This window comes from Aedes aegypti, chromosome 1 (genome assembly GCF_002204515.2).
Source record: "Aedes aegypti strain LVP_AGWG chromosome 1, AaegL5.0 Primary Assembly, whole genome shotgun sequence".
Classification (NCBI taxonomy): Eukaryota; Metazoa; Arthropoda; class Insecta; order Diptera; family Culicidae; genus Aedes; species Aedes aegypti.
In genome coordinates, this window is record NC_035107.1 from 286,846,816 (window position 1) to 286,864,640 (window position 17,825).

Genomic DNA, 17,825 nt, shown 5'->3' on the forward strand with positions numbered 1-17,825 from the left:
CAGAATATTTGGAGGAATTCGTTAGACAAAATCCGAAAGTTAAATCTAAAGGAAATTTTACAAAAATCTCTGAAAAAATATAACAAAGACCATATGGAAAATTAACGTGATAAATAAGTCATGCCTAGATGAACTACTGGATAATCTCTAGAGGGGGGCGAACAACATGTGCTTAATCCCTAGAGGAATCTATGAACGGAATTCATGAGAAATCCCGGGGAAAATTTATCAAGAAATCCCTGCTATGAATCCCTAGAGGAATCTCGGGATATTTTTCATAAAATCGTGAAAAGTTCCTCGGAGTACACTCAGGGAATTTCAGTATTACTTCTACAAATAATTGGCACATCTCTAACCGAATTTCTTTGAAAACCATAGAAAAATATTTATGGGGTTTCCTGGAAGAATTTTTCATGGATTTTCTTCGAGTATTTAGAAAAAAATACTCAAAATCTTAGACAGGATTTGCACTCAATATTAATGGTGATTTCTTTCGAAACCTGATCGCATTTGATGCGAGTTTTGTGTTGCATCAGACCATGGAAAAAAGCAGTATCGAGTTCAATCTCACGAAGGTTTCAAAAGCTGTAAAGGTTCAGTTCAAATTCTTAACAGCATTTCGAATTCATTGCAGGGTTTGTACCAAATCAAGATTTTGAGGAGATTTTAGCAGAATGCATTTCAAATACTAACAAACAGAATTCGCTCCAAATCTTATGTTTGATTTGCTCCGCATTCTGAATAGGTATCGTTTCGAATTTTGAGATGGAGGTTTTGATTAATATTTTGAGCAGGTTTTGAAAAACTAGTATTTGATCTGCTTTTTTTAGGGGGCAGGATCCGTCATCGTAATCATCGTCATCATCGAAACTTCAAAAGCAGTTTTTCTGTTCAAGCCTGAAAATTATTCTATGAAAATGTGTTCACTGTGTTTCGGTTGGAGAATTTCGTGTAAATTTTATTGATTTTGAACGAAACTTCGAAAAATTCGGAAATCAATGACGGATCCTGCCCCCTTAATGGAGTCGCTTACGATCCTTAGCACGATTTGCTTCGAAGGTTGAGCGTGAACTGCTCCAAATCTTTATAAGAATTTGCTCTTAAGGTGCATCGAAGCTAAACCTTAAATTTTGAAGAGCACAAATCTAGAGAACTAAACAGCCGTGATCGATTGGTCACCACCAGCGTGTGATCAATTGATCATGTTTTCAGCTCAATCTGCTGTCTGGTTTTCTAGATTTGTTCTCTTGAAAATTTGAGGTTTGGCTTCAATACATCTTCACCTTAATCCTGAGCATTAATTAAACACAGTGCGAATCCTGAGCAGGGTTTACTTCGAATCCTGGACAGGATTTTCTGCGGATTTCCAGCAGGTAACTGAGGAAATATGTGAATGAGCTCTTTGGATGGCGAGCTGAACTCGCTTACAAACTGGAGTAACATTTGATTCAAATTAGGAGCGTGATTTTGAATTTAGAATTGATTTCGAAATCTAAGCAACATTATCTCCAAACTCTAATCAGGTTTTATTCAGAAAATGTTCCACACTCCGAGCAAAAGTTGCTTTGAACCTTGACCATATTAGGTACTCTGCCCATAAACTCATAATTATTCTTCTTCTTTCTGGCGTTACGTCCCAACTGGGACAAAGCCTGCTTCTCAGATTAGTGTTCTTATGAGCACTTCCACAGTTATTAACTGAGAGCTTTCTTTGCCGATTGACCATTTTTGCATGTGCATATCGTGTGGCAGGTACGAAGATACTCTATGCCCTGGGAATCGAGAAAATTTCCATTACGAAAAGATCCTCGACCAGCGGGATTCAAACCCACGACCCTCAGCATGGTCATGCTGAATAGCTGCGCGTTTACCGCTACAATCCAGCAAACATGGGACTGACATGCGTTTATGGGCAGTACTGTTCAGAATTAGCTACGAATAGTTGATAGTCGAATTTGTTGCTAAATATTGAACAACGAATTTCTACAAATCTTGAGCAACGTTTGCTCTTACTCAAGATAAGAATTTGCTTCGAATCATGAGAAAATTTTTTTGAGTACCGATTTGCTTTGAATCCTGAACAGGATTTGAGCAGAATTTGCTTTGAAATTTTTGTAAATGTTCATGAGTAGAAGTGAGTTGAGGTCCTGAAGATAATTTGCTCCGAATCTGGAATACGATTCGTTTAGAGTACTAAGAAGGATTGATTTCGCAATCAGACCAAGATTTGCTTCGAATTCTATCTAAAATTTCAATGGCAGCATTTCACCCGATTCTTGAGCAGAATTGACTCAGTTTAGGAATTGCTTTAAACTATAAGTGAGTATTTCTTCAAATGCTGAACAGGACTTACTCTGAACCTTGAGCAAGATTTGCTGGATTTGAGCGGATTAAGTTCAAATCAAGGATACGATTCGACTAAAGTTCCGAGCCGGATTTTTTTCGAGTCATTAACAGGATTCGATTGGTTAGAATTTATCTCCGATCTCGAGCCAAATTTGCACCTAATTTTTTTTAAAGGGATGTCCTCCGAAACTTAAACAAGGTTTTCTCTGAATTGAAAACGCAATTTGATCAAAATCCTGTACATTCTATTATTGGCACTTTTGATTCACTGCATCAATGTCTTTTTTTATTTTATTTTGAAAATTATTTATTTGGCTACAATATGAGCCGTATTGCCCCGTAGCCGGGCCCAGATAGCCGTAGCGGTAAACGCGCAGCTATTCAGCATGACCATGCTGAGGGTCGTGGGTTCGAATCCCGCTGGTCGAGGATCTTTCCGTAATGGAAATTTTCATAGAGTATCTCCGTACCAGCCACACGATATACACATGCAAAAATGGTCAATCGGCAAAGAAAGCTCTCAGTTAATAACTGTGGAAGTGCTCATAAGAATACTAATCTGAGAAGCAGGCTTTGTCCCAGTTGTGACGTAACGCCAGAAAGAAGAAGAAGATGAGCCGTATTGAAATGCTTCTTATTGCGAAGTTTCAGACAATTCGGCCGAGAAAACCCCCTCATGTTAAAGTGAATCATGGAAGTGCCCAAGTAGCTCTGCGCCCTAATCTCCGTATCAAGAGCATAATTTGCTCCAAATTGTGAGCAAAGTTTTCTTTAAAATTGTGCATATTTAATACACTGCTTATAAAGGCATAACTGTCCCATATGGAAGAAGTAGGCATTGAGAAAATAGCGCTCAAAATTTGAAGTTTGTCTTTTCATACAAATAATACTAATTTTCTAGTACATTTATACATGTCATATTCATTTAACACAACCGTTCAGATAACTTATTTTGTTTCTATTGATCAGCAAAAATATAAAAACAAACACAATCCACATGTTGCAGTTGCTATTAGGGTTGATAGTTCATATAGAGACTGTTATGCCTTTATTTTTCAATATGAGACTGCACTAATTTCATATTTTTTCACAACATTTTCAAACAAAGTGTGTTAATTTTTATATGCATAGGAAACTATGTATTGAAATATGGATGTTGCAATGAAAAAAGGTGTTGGTGCGAAAATCCATATGGGACAGTTATGCTTTTATGGGCAGTACATACATATCCTAAGCAAGATTCGCTTCGTACTCTCATCATGGTTTGCTCCGAACCCTGAGTTGAGTTCGTTCCGACTCATGGGCAGAATTCATTACGAATCAAAAGCACGCTTCGCTTTGTTTTATGGACTCGTTTTAAACCCTGGACTGGATTTGCTTGTAGGATTCGCCTTTACCTGAGCAAAAAATATCCTCGAACCTAAGACTATTACTTTACATCTTGTGTAGGTCATGATCTGAATTTCGATCTGTTTTCTAATCACGAGCAGAATTTTCTCTGAGAATGAATTGCTTCCAATAATTTATAGCATTCGCTCTGCTTTATAAGCGGAATTTATTCGTAGTAAAGAGTCCAGGATTTGCTTCGATTTTTTAGTTGAATTCGGTTCAACCCCGATCAACGTTTACTTCAAATCCGGTACAGAATTCAATGTGAATTTCAGCTCAAATCAGAATCGCTCGCGGAAACATCTAAACAGAAGAGGCCTTTTTTTAGCCGAGTGGTTAGAGTCCGCGGCTACAAAGCAAAGCCATGCTGAAAGTGTCTAGGTTCGATTCCCGGTCGGTCCACGATCTTTTCGTAACAGAAATTTCCTTGACTTCCCTGGGCATAGAGTATCATCGTACCTTCCACACGATATACGTATGCGAAAATGGCAAGTTTGGCAAAGAAAGCTCTCAGTTAGTAACTGTGGAAGTGCTCATAAGAACACTAAGCTGAGTACCCGGCTCTGTCCCAGTGGGGACGTTAATGCCAAGAAAAAGAAATCTAAACAGAATTTGCTCATAATCCTATGAAATATTTTGCCAAATTATGGTTATTATGTATCACTATTCGATTCAAATCACCAGCTTAATTTGCTCTGAATTGTGAGCAAGATATGCTCAGAATAATGAGCAGGATTCGCTCAATATCTTGAGTACCATTAACTCTATAAACCAAGGTGTGTGCATTGTACTCTATAGCCAGAGTGAAGTAAACCCGCCTTGCTAAAAACCTTGCCTAAAGTCGTTTGTCGTTTTGTCTCTTGCTTGAAGAAAATTTGATCAAAATTGTGAGAAGAAAAGACTCAGAATTACGAGTTCATAATTTGACTTGTACGTGTCCCCAAATGATTGTTTCTTTGCAGCATTACTAAAACAATCTGGTTATTAAATCTAACAAGCTGAAAATTTAACGAAAAAAAAAACCTTATGGGTACATCAATCACGCAGCCGTAATTATAGTTATGACTGGCTCTAGAGGACACTGGAGGTGACAATCAAAGCAAATAAGCATGTCACATCAAATATAGCTCCAAATTAGTATACTTCGTTGATGAAGCAGCTTGAACGCTACGCTTCGATACCTCTGTTCATCAAATTGTATCTACACGAAATTCGTTTGGCAGCACGACGTTTTAAATATCAAAACAAAGATTCTATCTAATTACGTCCTCCACGAACCGAACATAAAACCTTCGAACTCGATCGAAACGCAATTTCTCACTATTCCCCTACAACATGCTCACGGTAACAAAAGGAAACATTCGCCTTCACTTGGTTTCGAGCATAGGAAACTACGCATAAAACACCCTTTGTGTAACAATCCAACTAGAATCAAACGGCCTTGCTCAAGACGCAGCCACTTGTGGTAGCAACATAAGCCAAATATTACGTATCACAAATGATTCACCCCTCTCTTTTTTTTTCGAATTTTTGTAACGACGCATTTTATGCGAAACATGTGCTCACTTTGCCGTGAACAAGGTTTGAAATCTCTCCAAGTTTCTGTTGAAATATAGTGAAGCGTATGGTCGTGAAAATGACGATTAGTTGCACTAGTTTTATGAGTTTCTGCATATTCCACTCCCAGGGCTGGTAGCGACTCAGTGTCTTAAAAATAGACCTCATAGTTGCAGATCTTCAGAGACCTTCCATTAAAATAGATACTTGTTAAAGACTAAGTCTCTAAAAAGTGATCTGCTACCAGCCCTTCCATTTCTACAACGTTACCCGCTTTTCCGGAGTAGTTCTAGTACAAGCTGCCTGATAGATTTAGAAATTTCATGAAGAGCCAATTTCCCACGGATGCTTTCTCTCTAGAGTTTCCAGCTCCGGTTTGCTGTACACAGTAAAGTACATAACGCACATCGAAATTATCCAAATAGCATGTAAATTGAGCGCAAATGGCATTATTCCAATTTCATGCAAAACGCAAAGCTTCCCTCCCCTAGGAGGAAAGGTTGAGGGCATGACACGGAAAATCTATTTCCCTGAATTCATAACCTAACTGGAGGAGTCGGTCGCATTTCCCGCCCGAAGAAAACGTCGGTTGGTCGTGTCGGTTGTCGTAGTCCCTCCGAGAGGAGGAAATGAGACGTTGGCTGGATTGAATTTGGTGTTGTGGTTGGAGACAGAGAGCGGAGGAAAAGCGTGCCTATCTTGAAAGCACTTCGGTGGATGACACAATAATGGTACGGTCCCCCGGTCTAATACGACGAACCAACCAAACCAAGTGATAGACGACGATGACGGGTGTGGTATAAAGAGACAATATTCTCTAAATCAGATTACAATCGATTTCCGAATCAATCACCGTAGCAACAGTGCCAACACTGAAGCAGCTGGTGGCAAAGGAAGAGCCGTTCCCATTGGGTACATTGTGAAGTTTGCTTAGAAGGACGGGGATCGTCCGAAAATTACTTCTTTTTATAGAGGTTCAACAGATTCAAGGACTTTTTGAAAGAAGTATTATTATGCGTATTTTGAAAGTCATATGATAGGAAGCATCTCTTCAGATGCTTGGAAACTTCTCTTCAGAAGCTCGAAAGCTTCTCTTCAGAGGCTGGGAAGCTTCTCTTCAGAAGCTGGAAAGCTTCTTCTCAGAAACTGGAAAGCTTCTCCTCAGAAGCTGGAAAGTTCTCCTCAGAAACTAGAAAGCTTCTCTTCCAGAAGCTGTAAAGCTTCTCTGCCAGAAGCTGGAATGCTTCTTTTCCAGAAGCTGGAAAGCTTCTCTTCCAGAAGCTGGAAAGGTTTTCTTCCAGAAGCTGGAAAGCTTCTCTTCCAGAAATTGGAAAGCATCTCTTCCAGTAGCTGGAAAGTTTCTCTCTCTAGAAGCTGTACTCTATAGAAGCTGGAAAGCTTCTCTCTCTAAAAGCTGGCAGTGACTCACACTCAAATCTCAATCAATACGCTCTCTCGCGAGAGCAAACTCATTAGAGATCTGCTTCGCAAATCTCACGCTTGAGATTTTGAAGCAAAATCACTCAATCAACTCAAACCGTAAAAAAATGATTCAGTCGCAATACCCGTCAAAAACTCGTGAAACCCGAATATTGTTGTTTACGTTAGAAAGGATTACTATAATTTTAACAGACTTACAAGAATTTATGGCCGTCTGTGAGTAAACTGTGGAAATACGAGACAATGCACTATGGTCCAGGAATCAGTTTTACGCGGAAAGATGCATTCTGAGCTTTAGAATGAAACATTAGACAAAAACGGTCTTCTACAAAGTTGTTTGTATTAGTTGAGCCCTTGGTTTGGTTTTATTGAAAATTAGGGTGGACCACATTTTCATAGAAATGATTAAACTAACTTTCTTATTTGTAGAAATTATATTATACATGCTTCAGCAAAGTTGTAGACCATTCAATTTCAAGCAACATTTCCAAAAAAAGTTTTTTTGTATCTCTTAAATTGACCGATTTAGAGCTTTTTTCCTACGGTGACATAGGGTGGTCCGAACAAAACTGGTTTTCTGGCTCTAGAGTTTTCAATTCAAGTTTCTCATCAAAGTAGTCTGTGAAACACTTTTAGAGCTTTGAAAAATGCGTAATTTGGTGAGTGAAGAAACTCGCTATCTCCTTCCGTTTAGGAGTTATTGTTGTTTTTCTCTCAAAAACATGCCTACTTTGATTGTGAATTTCTTTGATTGGGGCAAACATAAAAAATATCTTTTGACGGCGTTCAAAAGACAAAATTAAATTGTATATTATATCAAAAAATTACAGATGTGTTATTTTTGTAACTCTAATAAAACGTCTTGAAAGTCAAACATTTTTTATCAGAAAAACTTCAATAACTTTTGAACTAAAATAGATATCATCAATCTTTTTGCATGAAAATTTGCGTTTTGTTAAGTTCTAAAAGTCGTTCATATACGACTTTGACGAGAAAATAATATTAAAAAAACTAGAGTTAAAAAACTTATTTTTGTTGGACCACCCTGCGATGATTAGGAAAAAATGCTCTAGATTGGTCAAATTTTGAGCTACAGAAAAACTTTTTTTGGCAAAGTTGATCAAAATTTCAAGTTCTACCGCTTTGCCTAAGAGCATATACCAGTATTTTTGTATATAAAAAAGTTGATTATATGATATGTGTGATATTGTGGACCACCCTAGTTTCAAATGACACAGTATGAAAGCTTACATTTTTAGAAACAATTTTGTAGAAGATCATTTTTGTCTAAAATTTCATTTTCATGCTCAAAATGCAAAATACTAAAGAAATACATACCATGAAAATCTTAAAAAATAGTTTTAGAGCCCTATCTTTCTTATTTCAGATTTCTCGTCAAAGTTGTCTATGAACGACTTGAGGAACTTAACAAAACGCAAATTTTCATGCAAAAATATTGATGATATCTATTTTAGTTCAAAAGTTATTAAAGTTTTTCTGATTAAAATCCTTCGTTTTTCAAGGCATTTTATCAGAGTTACAAAAATAACACATCTGTAATTTTTTGATATAATATACAATTTTATTTTGTCTTTTGAATGCCGTCAAAAGATGTTTTTTATGTTTGCCCCAATCAGAGATATTCACAATCAAAGTAGGCATGTTTTTGAGAGAAAAACAACAATAACTCCTAAACGGAAGGAGATAGCGAGTTTCTTCACTCACCAAATTACGCATTTTTTAAAGCTCTAAAAGTGTTTCACAGACTACTTTGATGAGAAACTTGAATTGAAAACTCTAGAGCCAGAAAACCAGTTTTGTTCGGACCACCCTATGTCACTGCAGGAAAAAAGCTCTAAATCGGTCAATTTAAGACATACAAAAAAACTTGTTTCAGCAAAGTTGCTTGAAATTGAATGGTTTATAACTTTGCTGAAGCATGTATAATATAGTTTCTACAAATAAGAAAGTTAGTTACACAATTTCTATGAAAATGTGGTCCACCCTAATTTTCAATAACACCAAACAAAGTGCTAAACTAATACAAACAACTTTGCAGAAGACCGTTTTTGTCTAATGTTTCATTTTAAAGCTCAAAATGCATCTTTCCGCGTAAAACTGATTCCTGGACCACTGTGCAATGAGTCAAAAAGGTGACCCAACTCTTCCACGATTTTCTGACTGCTGAGTTGCGTGATTGACAACTCACACATGAAAAATCTCAAGCGTGAGTTATGAGAAATTGAGTTTTTTACAAAACTGAAAGCTGGAAAGCTTCTTTCTCAGGAAACTGGAAAGCTTCTCTCTCTAGAAGCTGGGAAACTTCTCTCTCTAGAAGCTGGAAAGCTTCTCTCTCTAGGAGCTGGAAAGTTTCTCTCTCTAGAAGCTGGAAAACTTATCTTCCAGAAGCTGGAAAGCTTCTCTTCCAGAAGCTGGAAAGGTTCTCTTCCAGAACCTCGAAAGCTTATCTTCCAGAAACTGAAAAGCTTCTCTTCCAGAAGCTGGAAAGCTTCTTCTTCTTCTTTTTGGCATTAACGTCTCCACTGGTACAGAGCCGGCTACTCAGCGTAGTGTTCTAAGAGTACTTCCACAGTTATTAACTGAGAGCTTTCTTTGCCTAAATTGCCATTTTTGCATTCGTATATCGTGTGGAAGTAACGATGATACTCTATGCCCAGGGAAGTCAAGGAAATTTCCTTCACGAAAAGATCCAGAACTGCTTTTTAGCCGCGGACGTTAACCACTCGGCTAAGGAAGGCTGGAAAGCTTCTTTTCCAGAAGCTGGAAAGCTTCTCTTCCAGTAGCTGGAAAGCTTCTCTCTTTCTAGAAGCTGGAAAGCTTATCTCTCTAAAAGCTGGAAAGCTTCTCTCTCTAGAAGCTGGAAACCTTATCTCCAGAAGCTGGAAAACTTATCTTCCAGAAGTTGGAAAGCTTCTCTTCCAGAATCTGGAAAGGTTCTCTTCCAGAACCTCGAAAGCTTATCTTCCAGAAACTGAAAAGCTTCTCTTCCAGAAGCTGGAAAGCTTCTTTTCCAGAAACTGGAAAGCTCCTTTTCCAGAAGCTGGAAAGCTTCTCTCTCTCTCTAGAAGCTGGAGAGCTTATCTCTCTAAAAGCTGGAAAGCTTCTCTCTCTAGAAGCTGAAAAGTTTCTCTCTCTAGAAGCTGGAAATCTTATCTCCAGAAGCTGGAAAACTCATCTACCAGAAGCTGGAAAGCTCCTTTTCCAGAAACTGGAAAGCTCCTTTTCCAGAAGCTGGAAAGCTTCTTTTCTAAAAGCTGGAAAGCTTCTCTTCCAGTAGCTGGAAAGCTTCTCTCCAGAAGCTGGAAAGCTTCTCTTCCAGAAGCTGAAAAGCTTCTCTTCAAGAAGCTGAAAAGCTTCTCTTGCAGAAGGTGGAATGCTTCTCTTCCAGTAGCTGGAAAACTTCTCTCTCTAGAAGCTGGAAATTTTCTCTCTCTAGAAGCTGGAAAGTTTCGCTCTCTAGAAGCTGGAAAGCGTCTCTCTCCAGAAGCTGTAAAGCTTCTCTTCCAGAAGCTGAAAAGCTTCTCTTCCAGAAGCTGGAATGCTTCTCTTCCAGTAGCTGGAAAGTTTCTCTCGCTAGAAGCTGGAAACCTTCTCTTCCAGAAGCTGGAAACCTTCTCTTCCAGAAGCTGGAAACCTTCTCTTCCAGAAGCTTGAAAGCTTATCTTCCAGAAACTGGAAAGCTTATCTTCCAGAAGCTGGAAAGCTTATCTTCCAGAAGTTGGAAAGCTTATCTTCCAGAAGCTGGAAAGCTTATCCTCCAGAAGCTGGAAGGCTTCTCTTCTAGAAGTTGGAAAGTTTCTCTTCCAGTAGCTGGAAAGTTTCTCTTCCAGTAGCTGGAAACCTTCACTTCCAAAAGCTGGAAAGCTTCTCTTCCAGTAGCTGAAAAGTTTCTCTCTCTAGAAGCTGGAAAGCTTTTGTCTCTAGAAGCTGTAAAGCTTCTCTTTCTAGAAGCTGGAAAGTTTCGTTCTCTAGAATTGGAAAGTTTCTCTCTAGAATCTGGAAACCTTCTCTCTAGAAGCTGGAAACCTTCTCTCCAGAAGCTGGAAAGCTTCTCTTCTAGAAGCTGGAAAGATTCTCTTCTAGAAGCTGGAAAGCTTCTCTTCCAGAAGCTGGAAAGATTCTCTTCCAGAAGCTGGAAAGATTCTCTTCTAGAAGCTGGAATGCTTCTTTTCCAGAAGCTGGAATGTTTCTCTTCCAGTAGCTGGAAAGTTTCTCTCTTAGAAGCTGGAAACCATCTCTTCCAGAAATTGGAAAGCATCTCTTCCAGTAGCTGGAAAGCTTCTCTTCCAGTGGCTGGAAAGCTTCTCTCTCTCTCTCTCTAGAAGCTGGAAAGCTTCTGTCTCTCTCTAGAAGCTGGAAAGCTTATCTCCCTAGAAGCTGAAAAGCTTCTCTCTCTAAAAGCTGGAAAGCTTCTCGCCCAGCAGCTGGGAAGCTTCTCGTTCAGAAGCTGGGAAGCTTCTCAATCAGAAGCTGGAAAGCTTCTCGTCCAGCAGCTGGGAAGCTTCTCGTCCAGGAGCTGGAACGATTCTCTTCCAGAAGCTGGAATGCTTCTTTTCCAGAAGCTGCAATGCTTCTCTTCCAGTAGCTGGAATGTTTCTCTCTTAGAAGCTGGAAACCATCTCTTCCAGAAATTGGAAAGCAACTTTTCCAGTAGCTGGAAAGCTTCTCTATCTAGAAGCTGGGAAGCTTCTCTCTAGAAGCTGGAAAGCTTCTCTCCAGAAGCTGGAAAGCTTCTCTCCAGAAGCTGGAAAGCTTCTCTCCAGAAGCTGGAAAGCTTCTCTCCAGAAGCTGGAAAGCTTCTCTCCAGAAGCTGGAAAGCTTCTCTCCAGAAGCTGGATAGCTTCTTTTCCAGAAGCTGAAAAGCTTCTCTTCCAGAAGCTGGAAAGCTTCTTTTCCAGAAACTGGAATGCTTCTCTTCTAGAAGCTGGAAAGCTTCTCTTGAAGAAGCTGGAAGGCCTCTCTGCTAGGAGCTGGAAAGCTTTTTTCCAGGAGTTGGGAAGCCTCTCTTCCAGAAGATGGAAAGCGTCCCATCCAGAAGCTGGTAAGTTCTTCCTCAGGAGCTGGCTATAAAGCTTCTCCTCAGAAGCTGGAGAGCTTCTCTTCAGAAGTTGGAAAGCTTCTCCTCAAAAGTTGGAAAGCTTCTCTTCTGAAGCTATAAATCTTCTCTTCAGAAGCTAGAAAGCTTCTCTTTTCTTCCAGAAGCTGAACAGCTTTTATTCCAGAAATTGGACAGCTTCTATTCCAAAAGCTGGAAAGTTTCTCTTCCAGAAGTTGGAAAGCTTTTCTTCCAGGAGCTTGTAAGTTTTTCATCCAGAAGCTCGCAAGTCTCTCCCCAATAGCTACTTCTCCTCAGAAGCTGGATCTCTTCCATCTAGAGAGCAAAATAAATGTAGATAAGTTGAAAGAATAGACTTGAATTGATCATCTTCATGCAATGTAGAACATTGTCTTTTGTATTGATTATTGTACTGTACCAGTGATAGTGGCAATAGTAACGGGATAACTAATAAAAAATCGCCAGGAAATAACGGAAGCTCGTTTTTCATATCTGAATACGTCATACGAAAGCTTTTCTATTCTATTTCACGTAAAAAATCTTCTTACAATGATAAAATCATCGAATCTTTCAAAAAAGAATTTCCTTCATGTTGGAACATGTTCCAGTAATAGTGGTATTTACTAACGTCTGTTCCTATAATAGTGGTTTACATTGATTTCCCATTGAAACCCACTATTATAGGAACGTTCCACTATTACTGGTGCAGAGGAGCAAACCAATTAAGGTTTTTAATTGTTTTCTACTATTTCCTTACTAATTTTAAAACAAATTTTATACACATTCGTATCAATTTAACAAGGGCCGTGTTTGAAAAATACACATAAAAATATAAACCTATAACACGCTTGAAACCGCATTACCACTATTATTTGTACACACACTACCACTGGATCAGCCACCCTATTTGCGAAAGTCAACCATTTTCAGCACCTTCAAATCTTAGAACATGGAGAACATTAAAAAGAAATTTTTTATACTATATATAACATTCTCAACCTGATTCATGGAAACTCCCCGAGAACTCTGTCATAAGCACCATTATGAAACCACTTCTTGTGGATTGGCATGTGTCTCCTGTGTTGTATCTTCCACTCGATTTCCACACAACCCTTTCTACACTCTGTCCTAGAGTTCTCCGTCGTATGCCACAAGACGAAGAAAAGGAGTTACCTACTACACGCCAGCCTTCCCTCCGCAACGATATTATTTATTTCCACTTCCTAGCTAATATTAGATCTTCCAACCTCAAGAGTCTGTCCTTTCTGTAGCTCAACTTATGCTGTACAATATCACATGACTACGACGATGATAGTAGAAAAAGACGCCTGTTGATTCCTACACACATCCCGCTTGAGAGCTAGATAGAGTCAGTATAGTTGTTTACTCGTTGGATTTCAAATAGTTAAGACGCATTTAAGAATGTTCTAATCGTTACAACCACCACGCTTCATTATGTTTCCAAACCAGCTACAGCTCTTCCGGTGACCTTTTACGGAACAGCTGAGCCCAAATTGAGAGTGGAAGTGTTGAACCGTGCAAAACACGACAATGCGCGGGGAGAATTTTATCTAATTAGCATAATTCGCACGCGGTCGGAATCGCAATTTGCTCTCGCCTGCAGCTATGCAAGCAATTTTTGCCGCTATCATCACCGCCGCAGTCACGCGCCACTGCGTTGACAATATGTAGCTGGCGACGATCTTTGCCGTGCCCACCCGCTACGAGTATGGGGGTGTAGATAGATAAGGCGAATGGACTATACACTCTGTTGCTACTGGCAAGCCTTCCTTCGTTTACGGTGAGGTTTGGCGGGGCCTTATTCGGAGATCCAACAGGTGGTGAATCAGGCATGGAGAAGAGTGCTGCCTGAAATGCGAGATTGAGTTTAAGAGGATTGTGTGTGTATGTACGTGGTGTCGGAAACGATGAAACCACAAACGGGATGTATGGGGGAGGGTGCGAGGTGACAGCATCGTGTTTCCAAAAACAAAATAAAAGGAAGTATACGAAGTCGAACGGGGGGTCCTGCGATGGAAATCCTGTCCAAGGATGAAGCTACAATGAAATATTTATCCCATGGAATCAAATTATCATCAAAATAGACAAAAAACAAACAACAAAGCAAGCTCGCTCACAACCGTTTATCGCAACTGTTGCGGATAAGGACACAATCAAAAGCAAAATTGTCATGACAATCAAAGAGCGCAACATTGTTGCAACCTTTTCAACTCGCGATTAGTCAGTTATTTTAAACACAAATCCAAATTTGTTTTATGGATGCTGTTTGATAATGTGTCAATGTTTATCAATACGCAGAAAGTTCTCAAAAAATGCAATGCGAAGCCCAGAAAATCGCTGCGCACGTGGTGATCGATCATTGTCATATTCTGGTCAAGTGGTGACAAACTGATGTTGCGGAATAAAATTGTTGCAACAAGAATAGGAGATGACAATGTCTTTGTTGCTGCTGATTGGGTGATAATTGATTCACTGATTTATCACAAAAAAGCAGAGGCTCATGTTATAGGATAGATGCACCATTCGTCATAGTACCAGTATTCGCCACCCCGAAGTCTATACTGTTTCAGAATTAGAAGTTTTCCGGATTCGTATTTCTGTCGGGTTTGAAAGGCTTAAAAACTATCGTGCCCATATGTGTAGGGGAAGTGATGGTAAAATGAACAGGGGTGGTAAAATGAACACCGTGCCTTTTACCGAGTAAAAACAAATGTCGATGTATCTTTATCATGCACGGACGTTTTAGAGCATAAATCTGAGTGTTCGAGTTGATACGTAGGTCAATTGAAGTGAAAATATCAACGAAAACTAAGATTTTAGAAAACCACGTTTGAAAATAAGAACTGAAGTAACTTTTAGCTCGGAAGACTTGAGGTTTTTCAGTGATGTGAATATCGTTACGATATGATGTCAAATCTGATACCTTTAGAATTCTTTTTGAATGGGTTCCAATCATTAATGGATGTATTTTCGGTGGGGCAATGAAAATTTTCAGAAATATTTGTTTTGCACACGTTTTTTGCGTGGTGTACATTTTACCACCAACCGCTGTTCATTTTACCCACATAGTGCAGGTAAAATGAACATTTGCATCGCTTTTTGATAGCGATGAAAATATGTGAAAATTTAGCTATTTCAGTCTGAATCCATGTCGCTGCTATAGAATACACCCCTATTTTTGTTGTTGTGCGATAGAACTATACAATTTCCTTGCATTTCTATCAGAAACATGATGATTTCCTTAAGGTGTTCATTTTACCACCTCTTCCCCTATGGTCGACGTAACCACCAGCACTACCTTTGCTGGGAAAATACGTTTTTGTGTTCCTAGCTGCAATCGAAGTGTGTGGATTCGTATAAAAACAATGCACATTGGACCGAATCGACAATTTAGCCGGAAAAATGTGTTATCTCTGTTCTCGTCGATTTTAGACGTTCGATGTCTTCAGAGAAGTTATTCGTAATTGAGTTTTGCATCTTTTAAGGAAAAAAGTTAAATAGGGTGGCCCATATTTAAGCTAAAATTTTGACTCAAACTTTTTTGTTTGATTAAATTTGTGGCTGCGCTTGTTAACGCGACTTCCACACCGGAGGATAAATTAAAACGCTTGCTGATCCGATTTTCACTGTTCAACGGTTTATTCGAAACTGATTTGACCCATGCCAACTGGGTGATATTTATACTCGGTTAGACAATAAGCGTGTAGAACTTTCCATTTGCTGAATACACTATTGTTGCCTTACGTATTATTAGCGTGTATTCGAATGCAAAGTGTAGCAGCGCCCGAACATTCTAGCATATTGTCAATTCAAGCAAAACAAAAACAATAGTTCTGGTAGGTTCTAGTGGCATCATTAGCATAAAGGTGAGTATGAATTCATTAGTTCTAATTGTTTTCCGTCTATTTTAGGTACATTCGAGAACGATCCAGGTGGTAAAGATGGTGAGTATGTTGTGTTGATTGTTGTGGTGTGTTTGTTGGGCTGCCGGCATGAGGCATGATCGTCTGCCGGTCGAAACTTCCCGGCAGCTTGCTGGCGGCCTCAACATTCCGCCCATCAATTGCGCAGTCAATTCATCGGTAGTTTGTGGAGATTGTGGATTGATTGTAGCAGCTCGCCATCCTTTACCTTTAGCTTGACGAGTCGAGGATGGCCATCCGATGAAGGCTTAAGTTCAACGACTCTTCCCAATGCCCATTGAGTGGGCGCTAATCGCTGATGTCGAAGCAGGACTAAGTCTCCAACTTGTAGCCCCTTGGTTGACTGATGCCATTTTCCCTTAATTTGTAGCTCAGGAACATACTCACGACTCCAACGATCCCAGAAATGTTGCCTCAGTTCGTGGATATATTTGAAGCGTATGTCGTAGGTTTCGTCTGAACTTGGAATGATTTGTTGTTGATTCGGTGTGGTTAATGGTCGTCCAATCAAGAAATGTCCAGGAGTCAATGGTTGGACATCGTTTGGGTCGCTTGAAGCTGGTGATATGGGACGTGAGTTTAGGATACCTTCAATCTCTGTCAAGAGAGTGCTAAATTCCTCAAATGTTAGCCGGACGTTTCTGGTGACGATGTTCAAATGGTGCTTTGCAGACTTGATGGCGGCCTCCCAGAGACCACCCAGATGTGGAGATCCAGGTGGGATAAAGTGCCACTGTGTTCCTCCTCGTGCTAACATATCGGCAACAGAGTTGTTATGGTCAGGGCTTTGGATTGTGCGATACCACTGGATCATCTCCTTCGCTGCGCCGACGAAGTTTGTCCCGTTGTCGCTGTATAGATGTCCACAATGGCCTCGCCGAGCGACAAACCTTCGTAACGCCGCCAAGAAAGCCTTCGATGAAAGTTTGCTGACTGCCTCGATATGGACGGCTCGAGTGACGAAACAAACGAACATGGCAATATACCCTTTTGTGGTTGGTGATCCTGGTCCTCGTCGTTGTACTAGCGTGATAGGTCCTCCGTAATCGACTCCGGAAATGTAGAAGGGTGGCACAGGTTGGGTTCGTTCTGGTGGTAGCTGCCCCATTATTTGTTGTTGTAGGCCACGCGTTGGATTGAATTTGAAGCAAGGCACGCATTTCCACACTGTGTTGCGCGCAAGATTTCGACCATGTGGGATCCAGTAGGTGCGTCTGACTGTAGCCAAGAGAGATTGTGCGCCAAGATGATGGTTTTGAAGATGCTCGTGGTGGAAAATTAGTTGAGCTAGACGACTTGTCGGTGAAAGAATTAAGGGATGCTTGATGTCATACGCCAACTTCGATCGGGCAAGCCTACCGCCCACCCTGAGCAGACCGTCGTCCAAAAATGGAGATAACGAAAGCAGCTTGCTGTGTTTTGGTAACTCCTTCTGCTGTGCTAGGGCTTGTATCTCCGCTGGGTATGCTAATTGTTGAGAGTATCGAACGAGTATTGCCTTTGCTGTTTCGTGCTCTTCCACGGAAAGCGGTCCAACGCTAGGTGCTTCGTCAGAACGCTGGCAGTTTTTGATGAATCGATTTACCCAAGCTACAATGCGAACTAGCTTGATGAAGGATGACTGACGATGCATTAGTTGGTCGATAACTTCATTGGTGATGACGACAAAGGTTTGAACCGAATCTTGTTTCCTCATTTCCTTTTGGACAATAGCTTCTTCCTCTGTCGTTAGTTGAATACCCGTCGATTCCATGCATGAGGCGTCATTCCATTGGGGTCCTTCCCACCATAATTGAGACGATTCTAAGGCACTTGGTGTTAGTCCACGACTTAGCAAGTCCGCTGGATTGTCCGTTCCTGGGATATGCCTCCAGTTCACGGCGGGAAGAGAAGCGTTGATTTCTGCGACGCGATTTGAGACAAAGGTCTTCCATCGTGTTGGGCTACCAGCTATCCAGGCCAGTGTAGTCGTAGAATCACTCCAGGCAACCGTTTGATGAATTGGGATTCGCAGGGCTGCCTTTACGGTATCGATGAGACGGGCTAGTAGTACGGCTGCGCAAAGCTCTAGT

At 40.3% G+C, this 17,825-nt stretch overlaps 1 protein-coding gene across 3 annotated transcripts in view; it reads right to left on the reverse strand.

The window, feature by feature from the left end:
* LOC5564378 overlaps positions 1–17,825 on the reverse strand; it is a 136,108-nt gene that overhangs the window by 25,237 nt on the left and 93,046 nt on the right. Inside the window, exon 1 of one of the 3 annotated variants that reach the window (XM_001648674.2) lies at positions 12,983–13,132. The exons of the other annotated variants lie outside the window; for them this stretch is intronic. The gene's annotated coding sequence lies outside the window, so the exon portion shown is untranslated. Of the gene's footprint in view, positions 1–12,982; positions 13,133–17,825 lie in introns of those variants that run through there. 3 annotated transcript variants of the gene reach the window in all.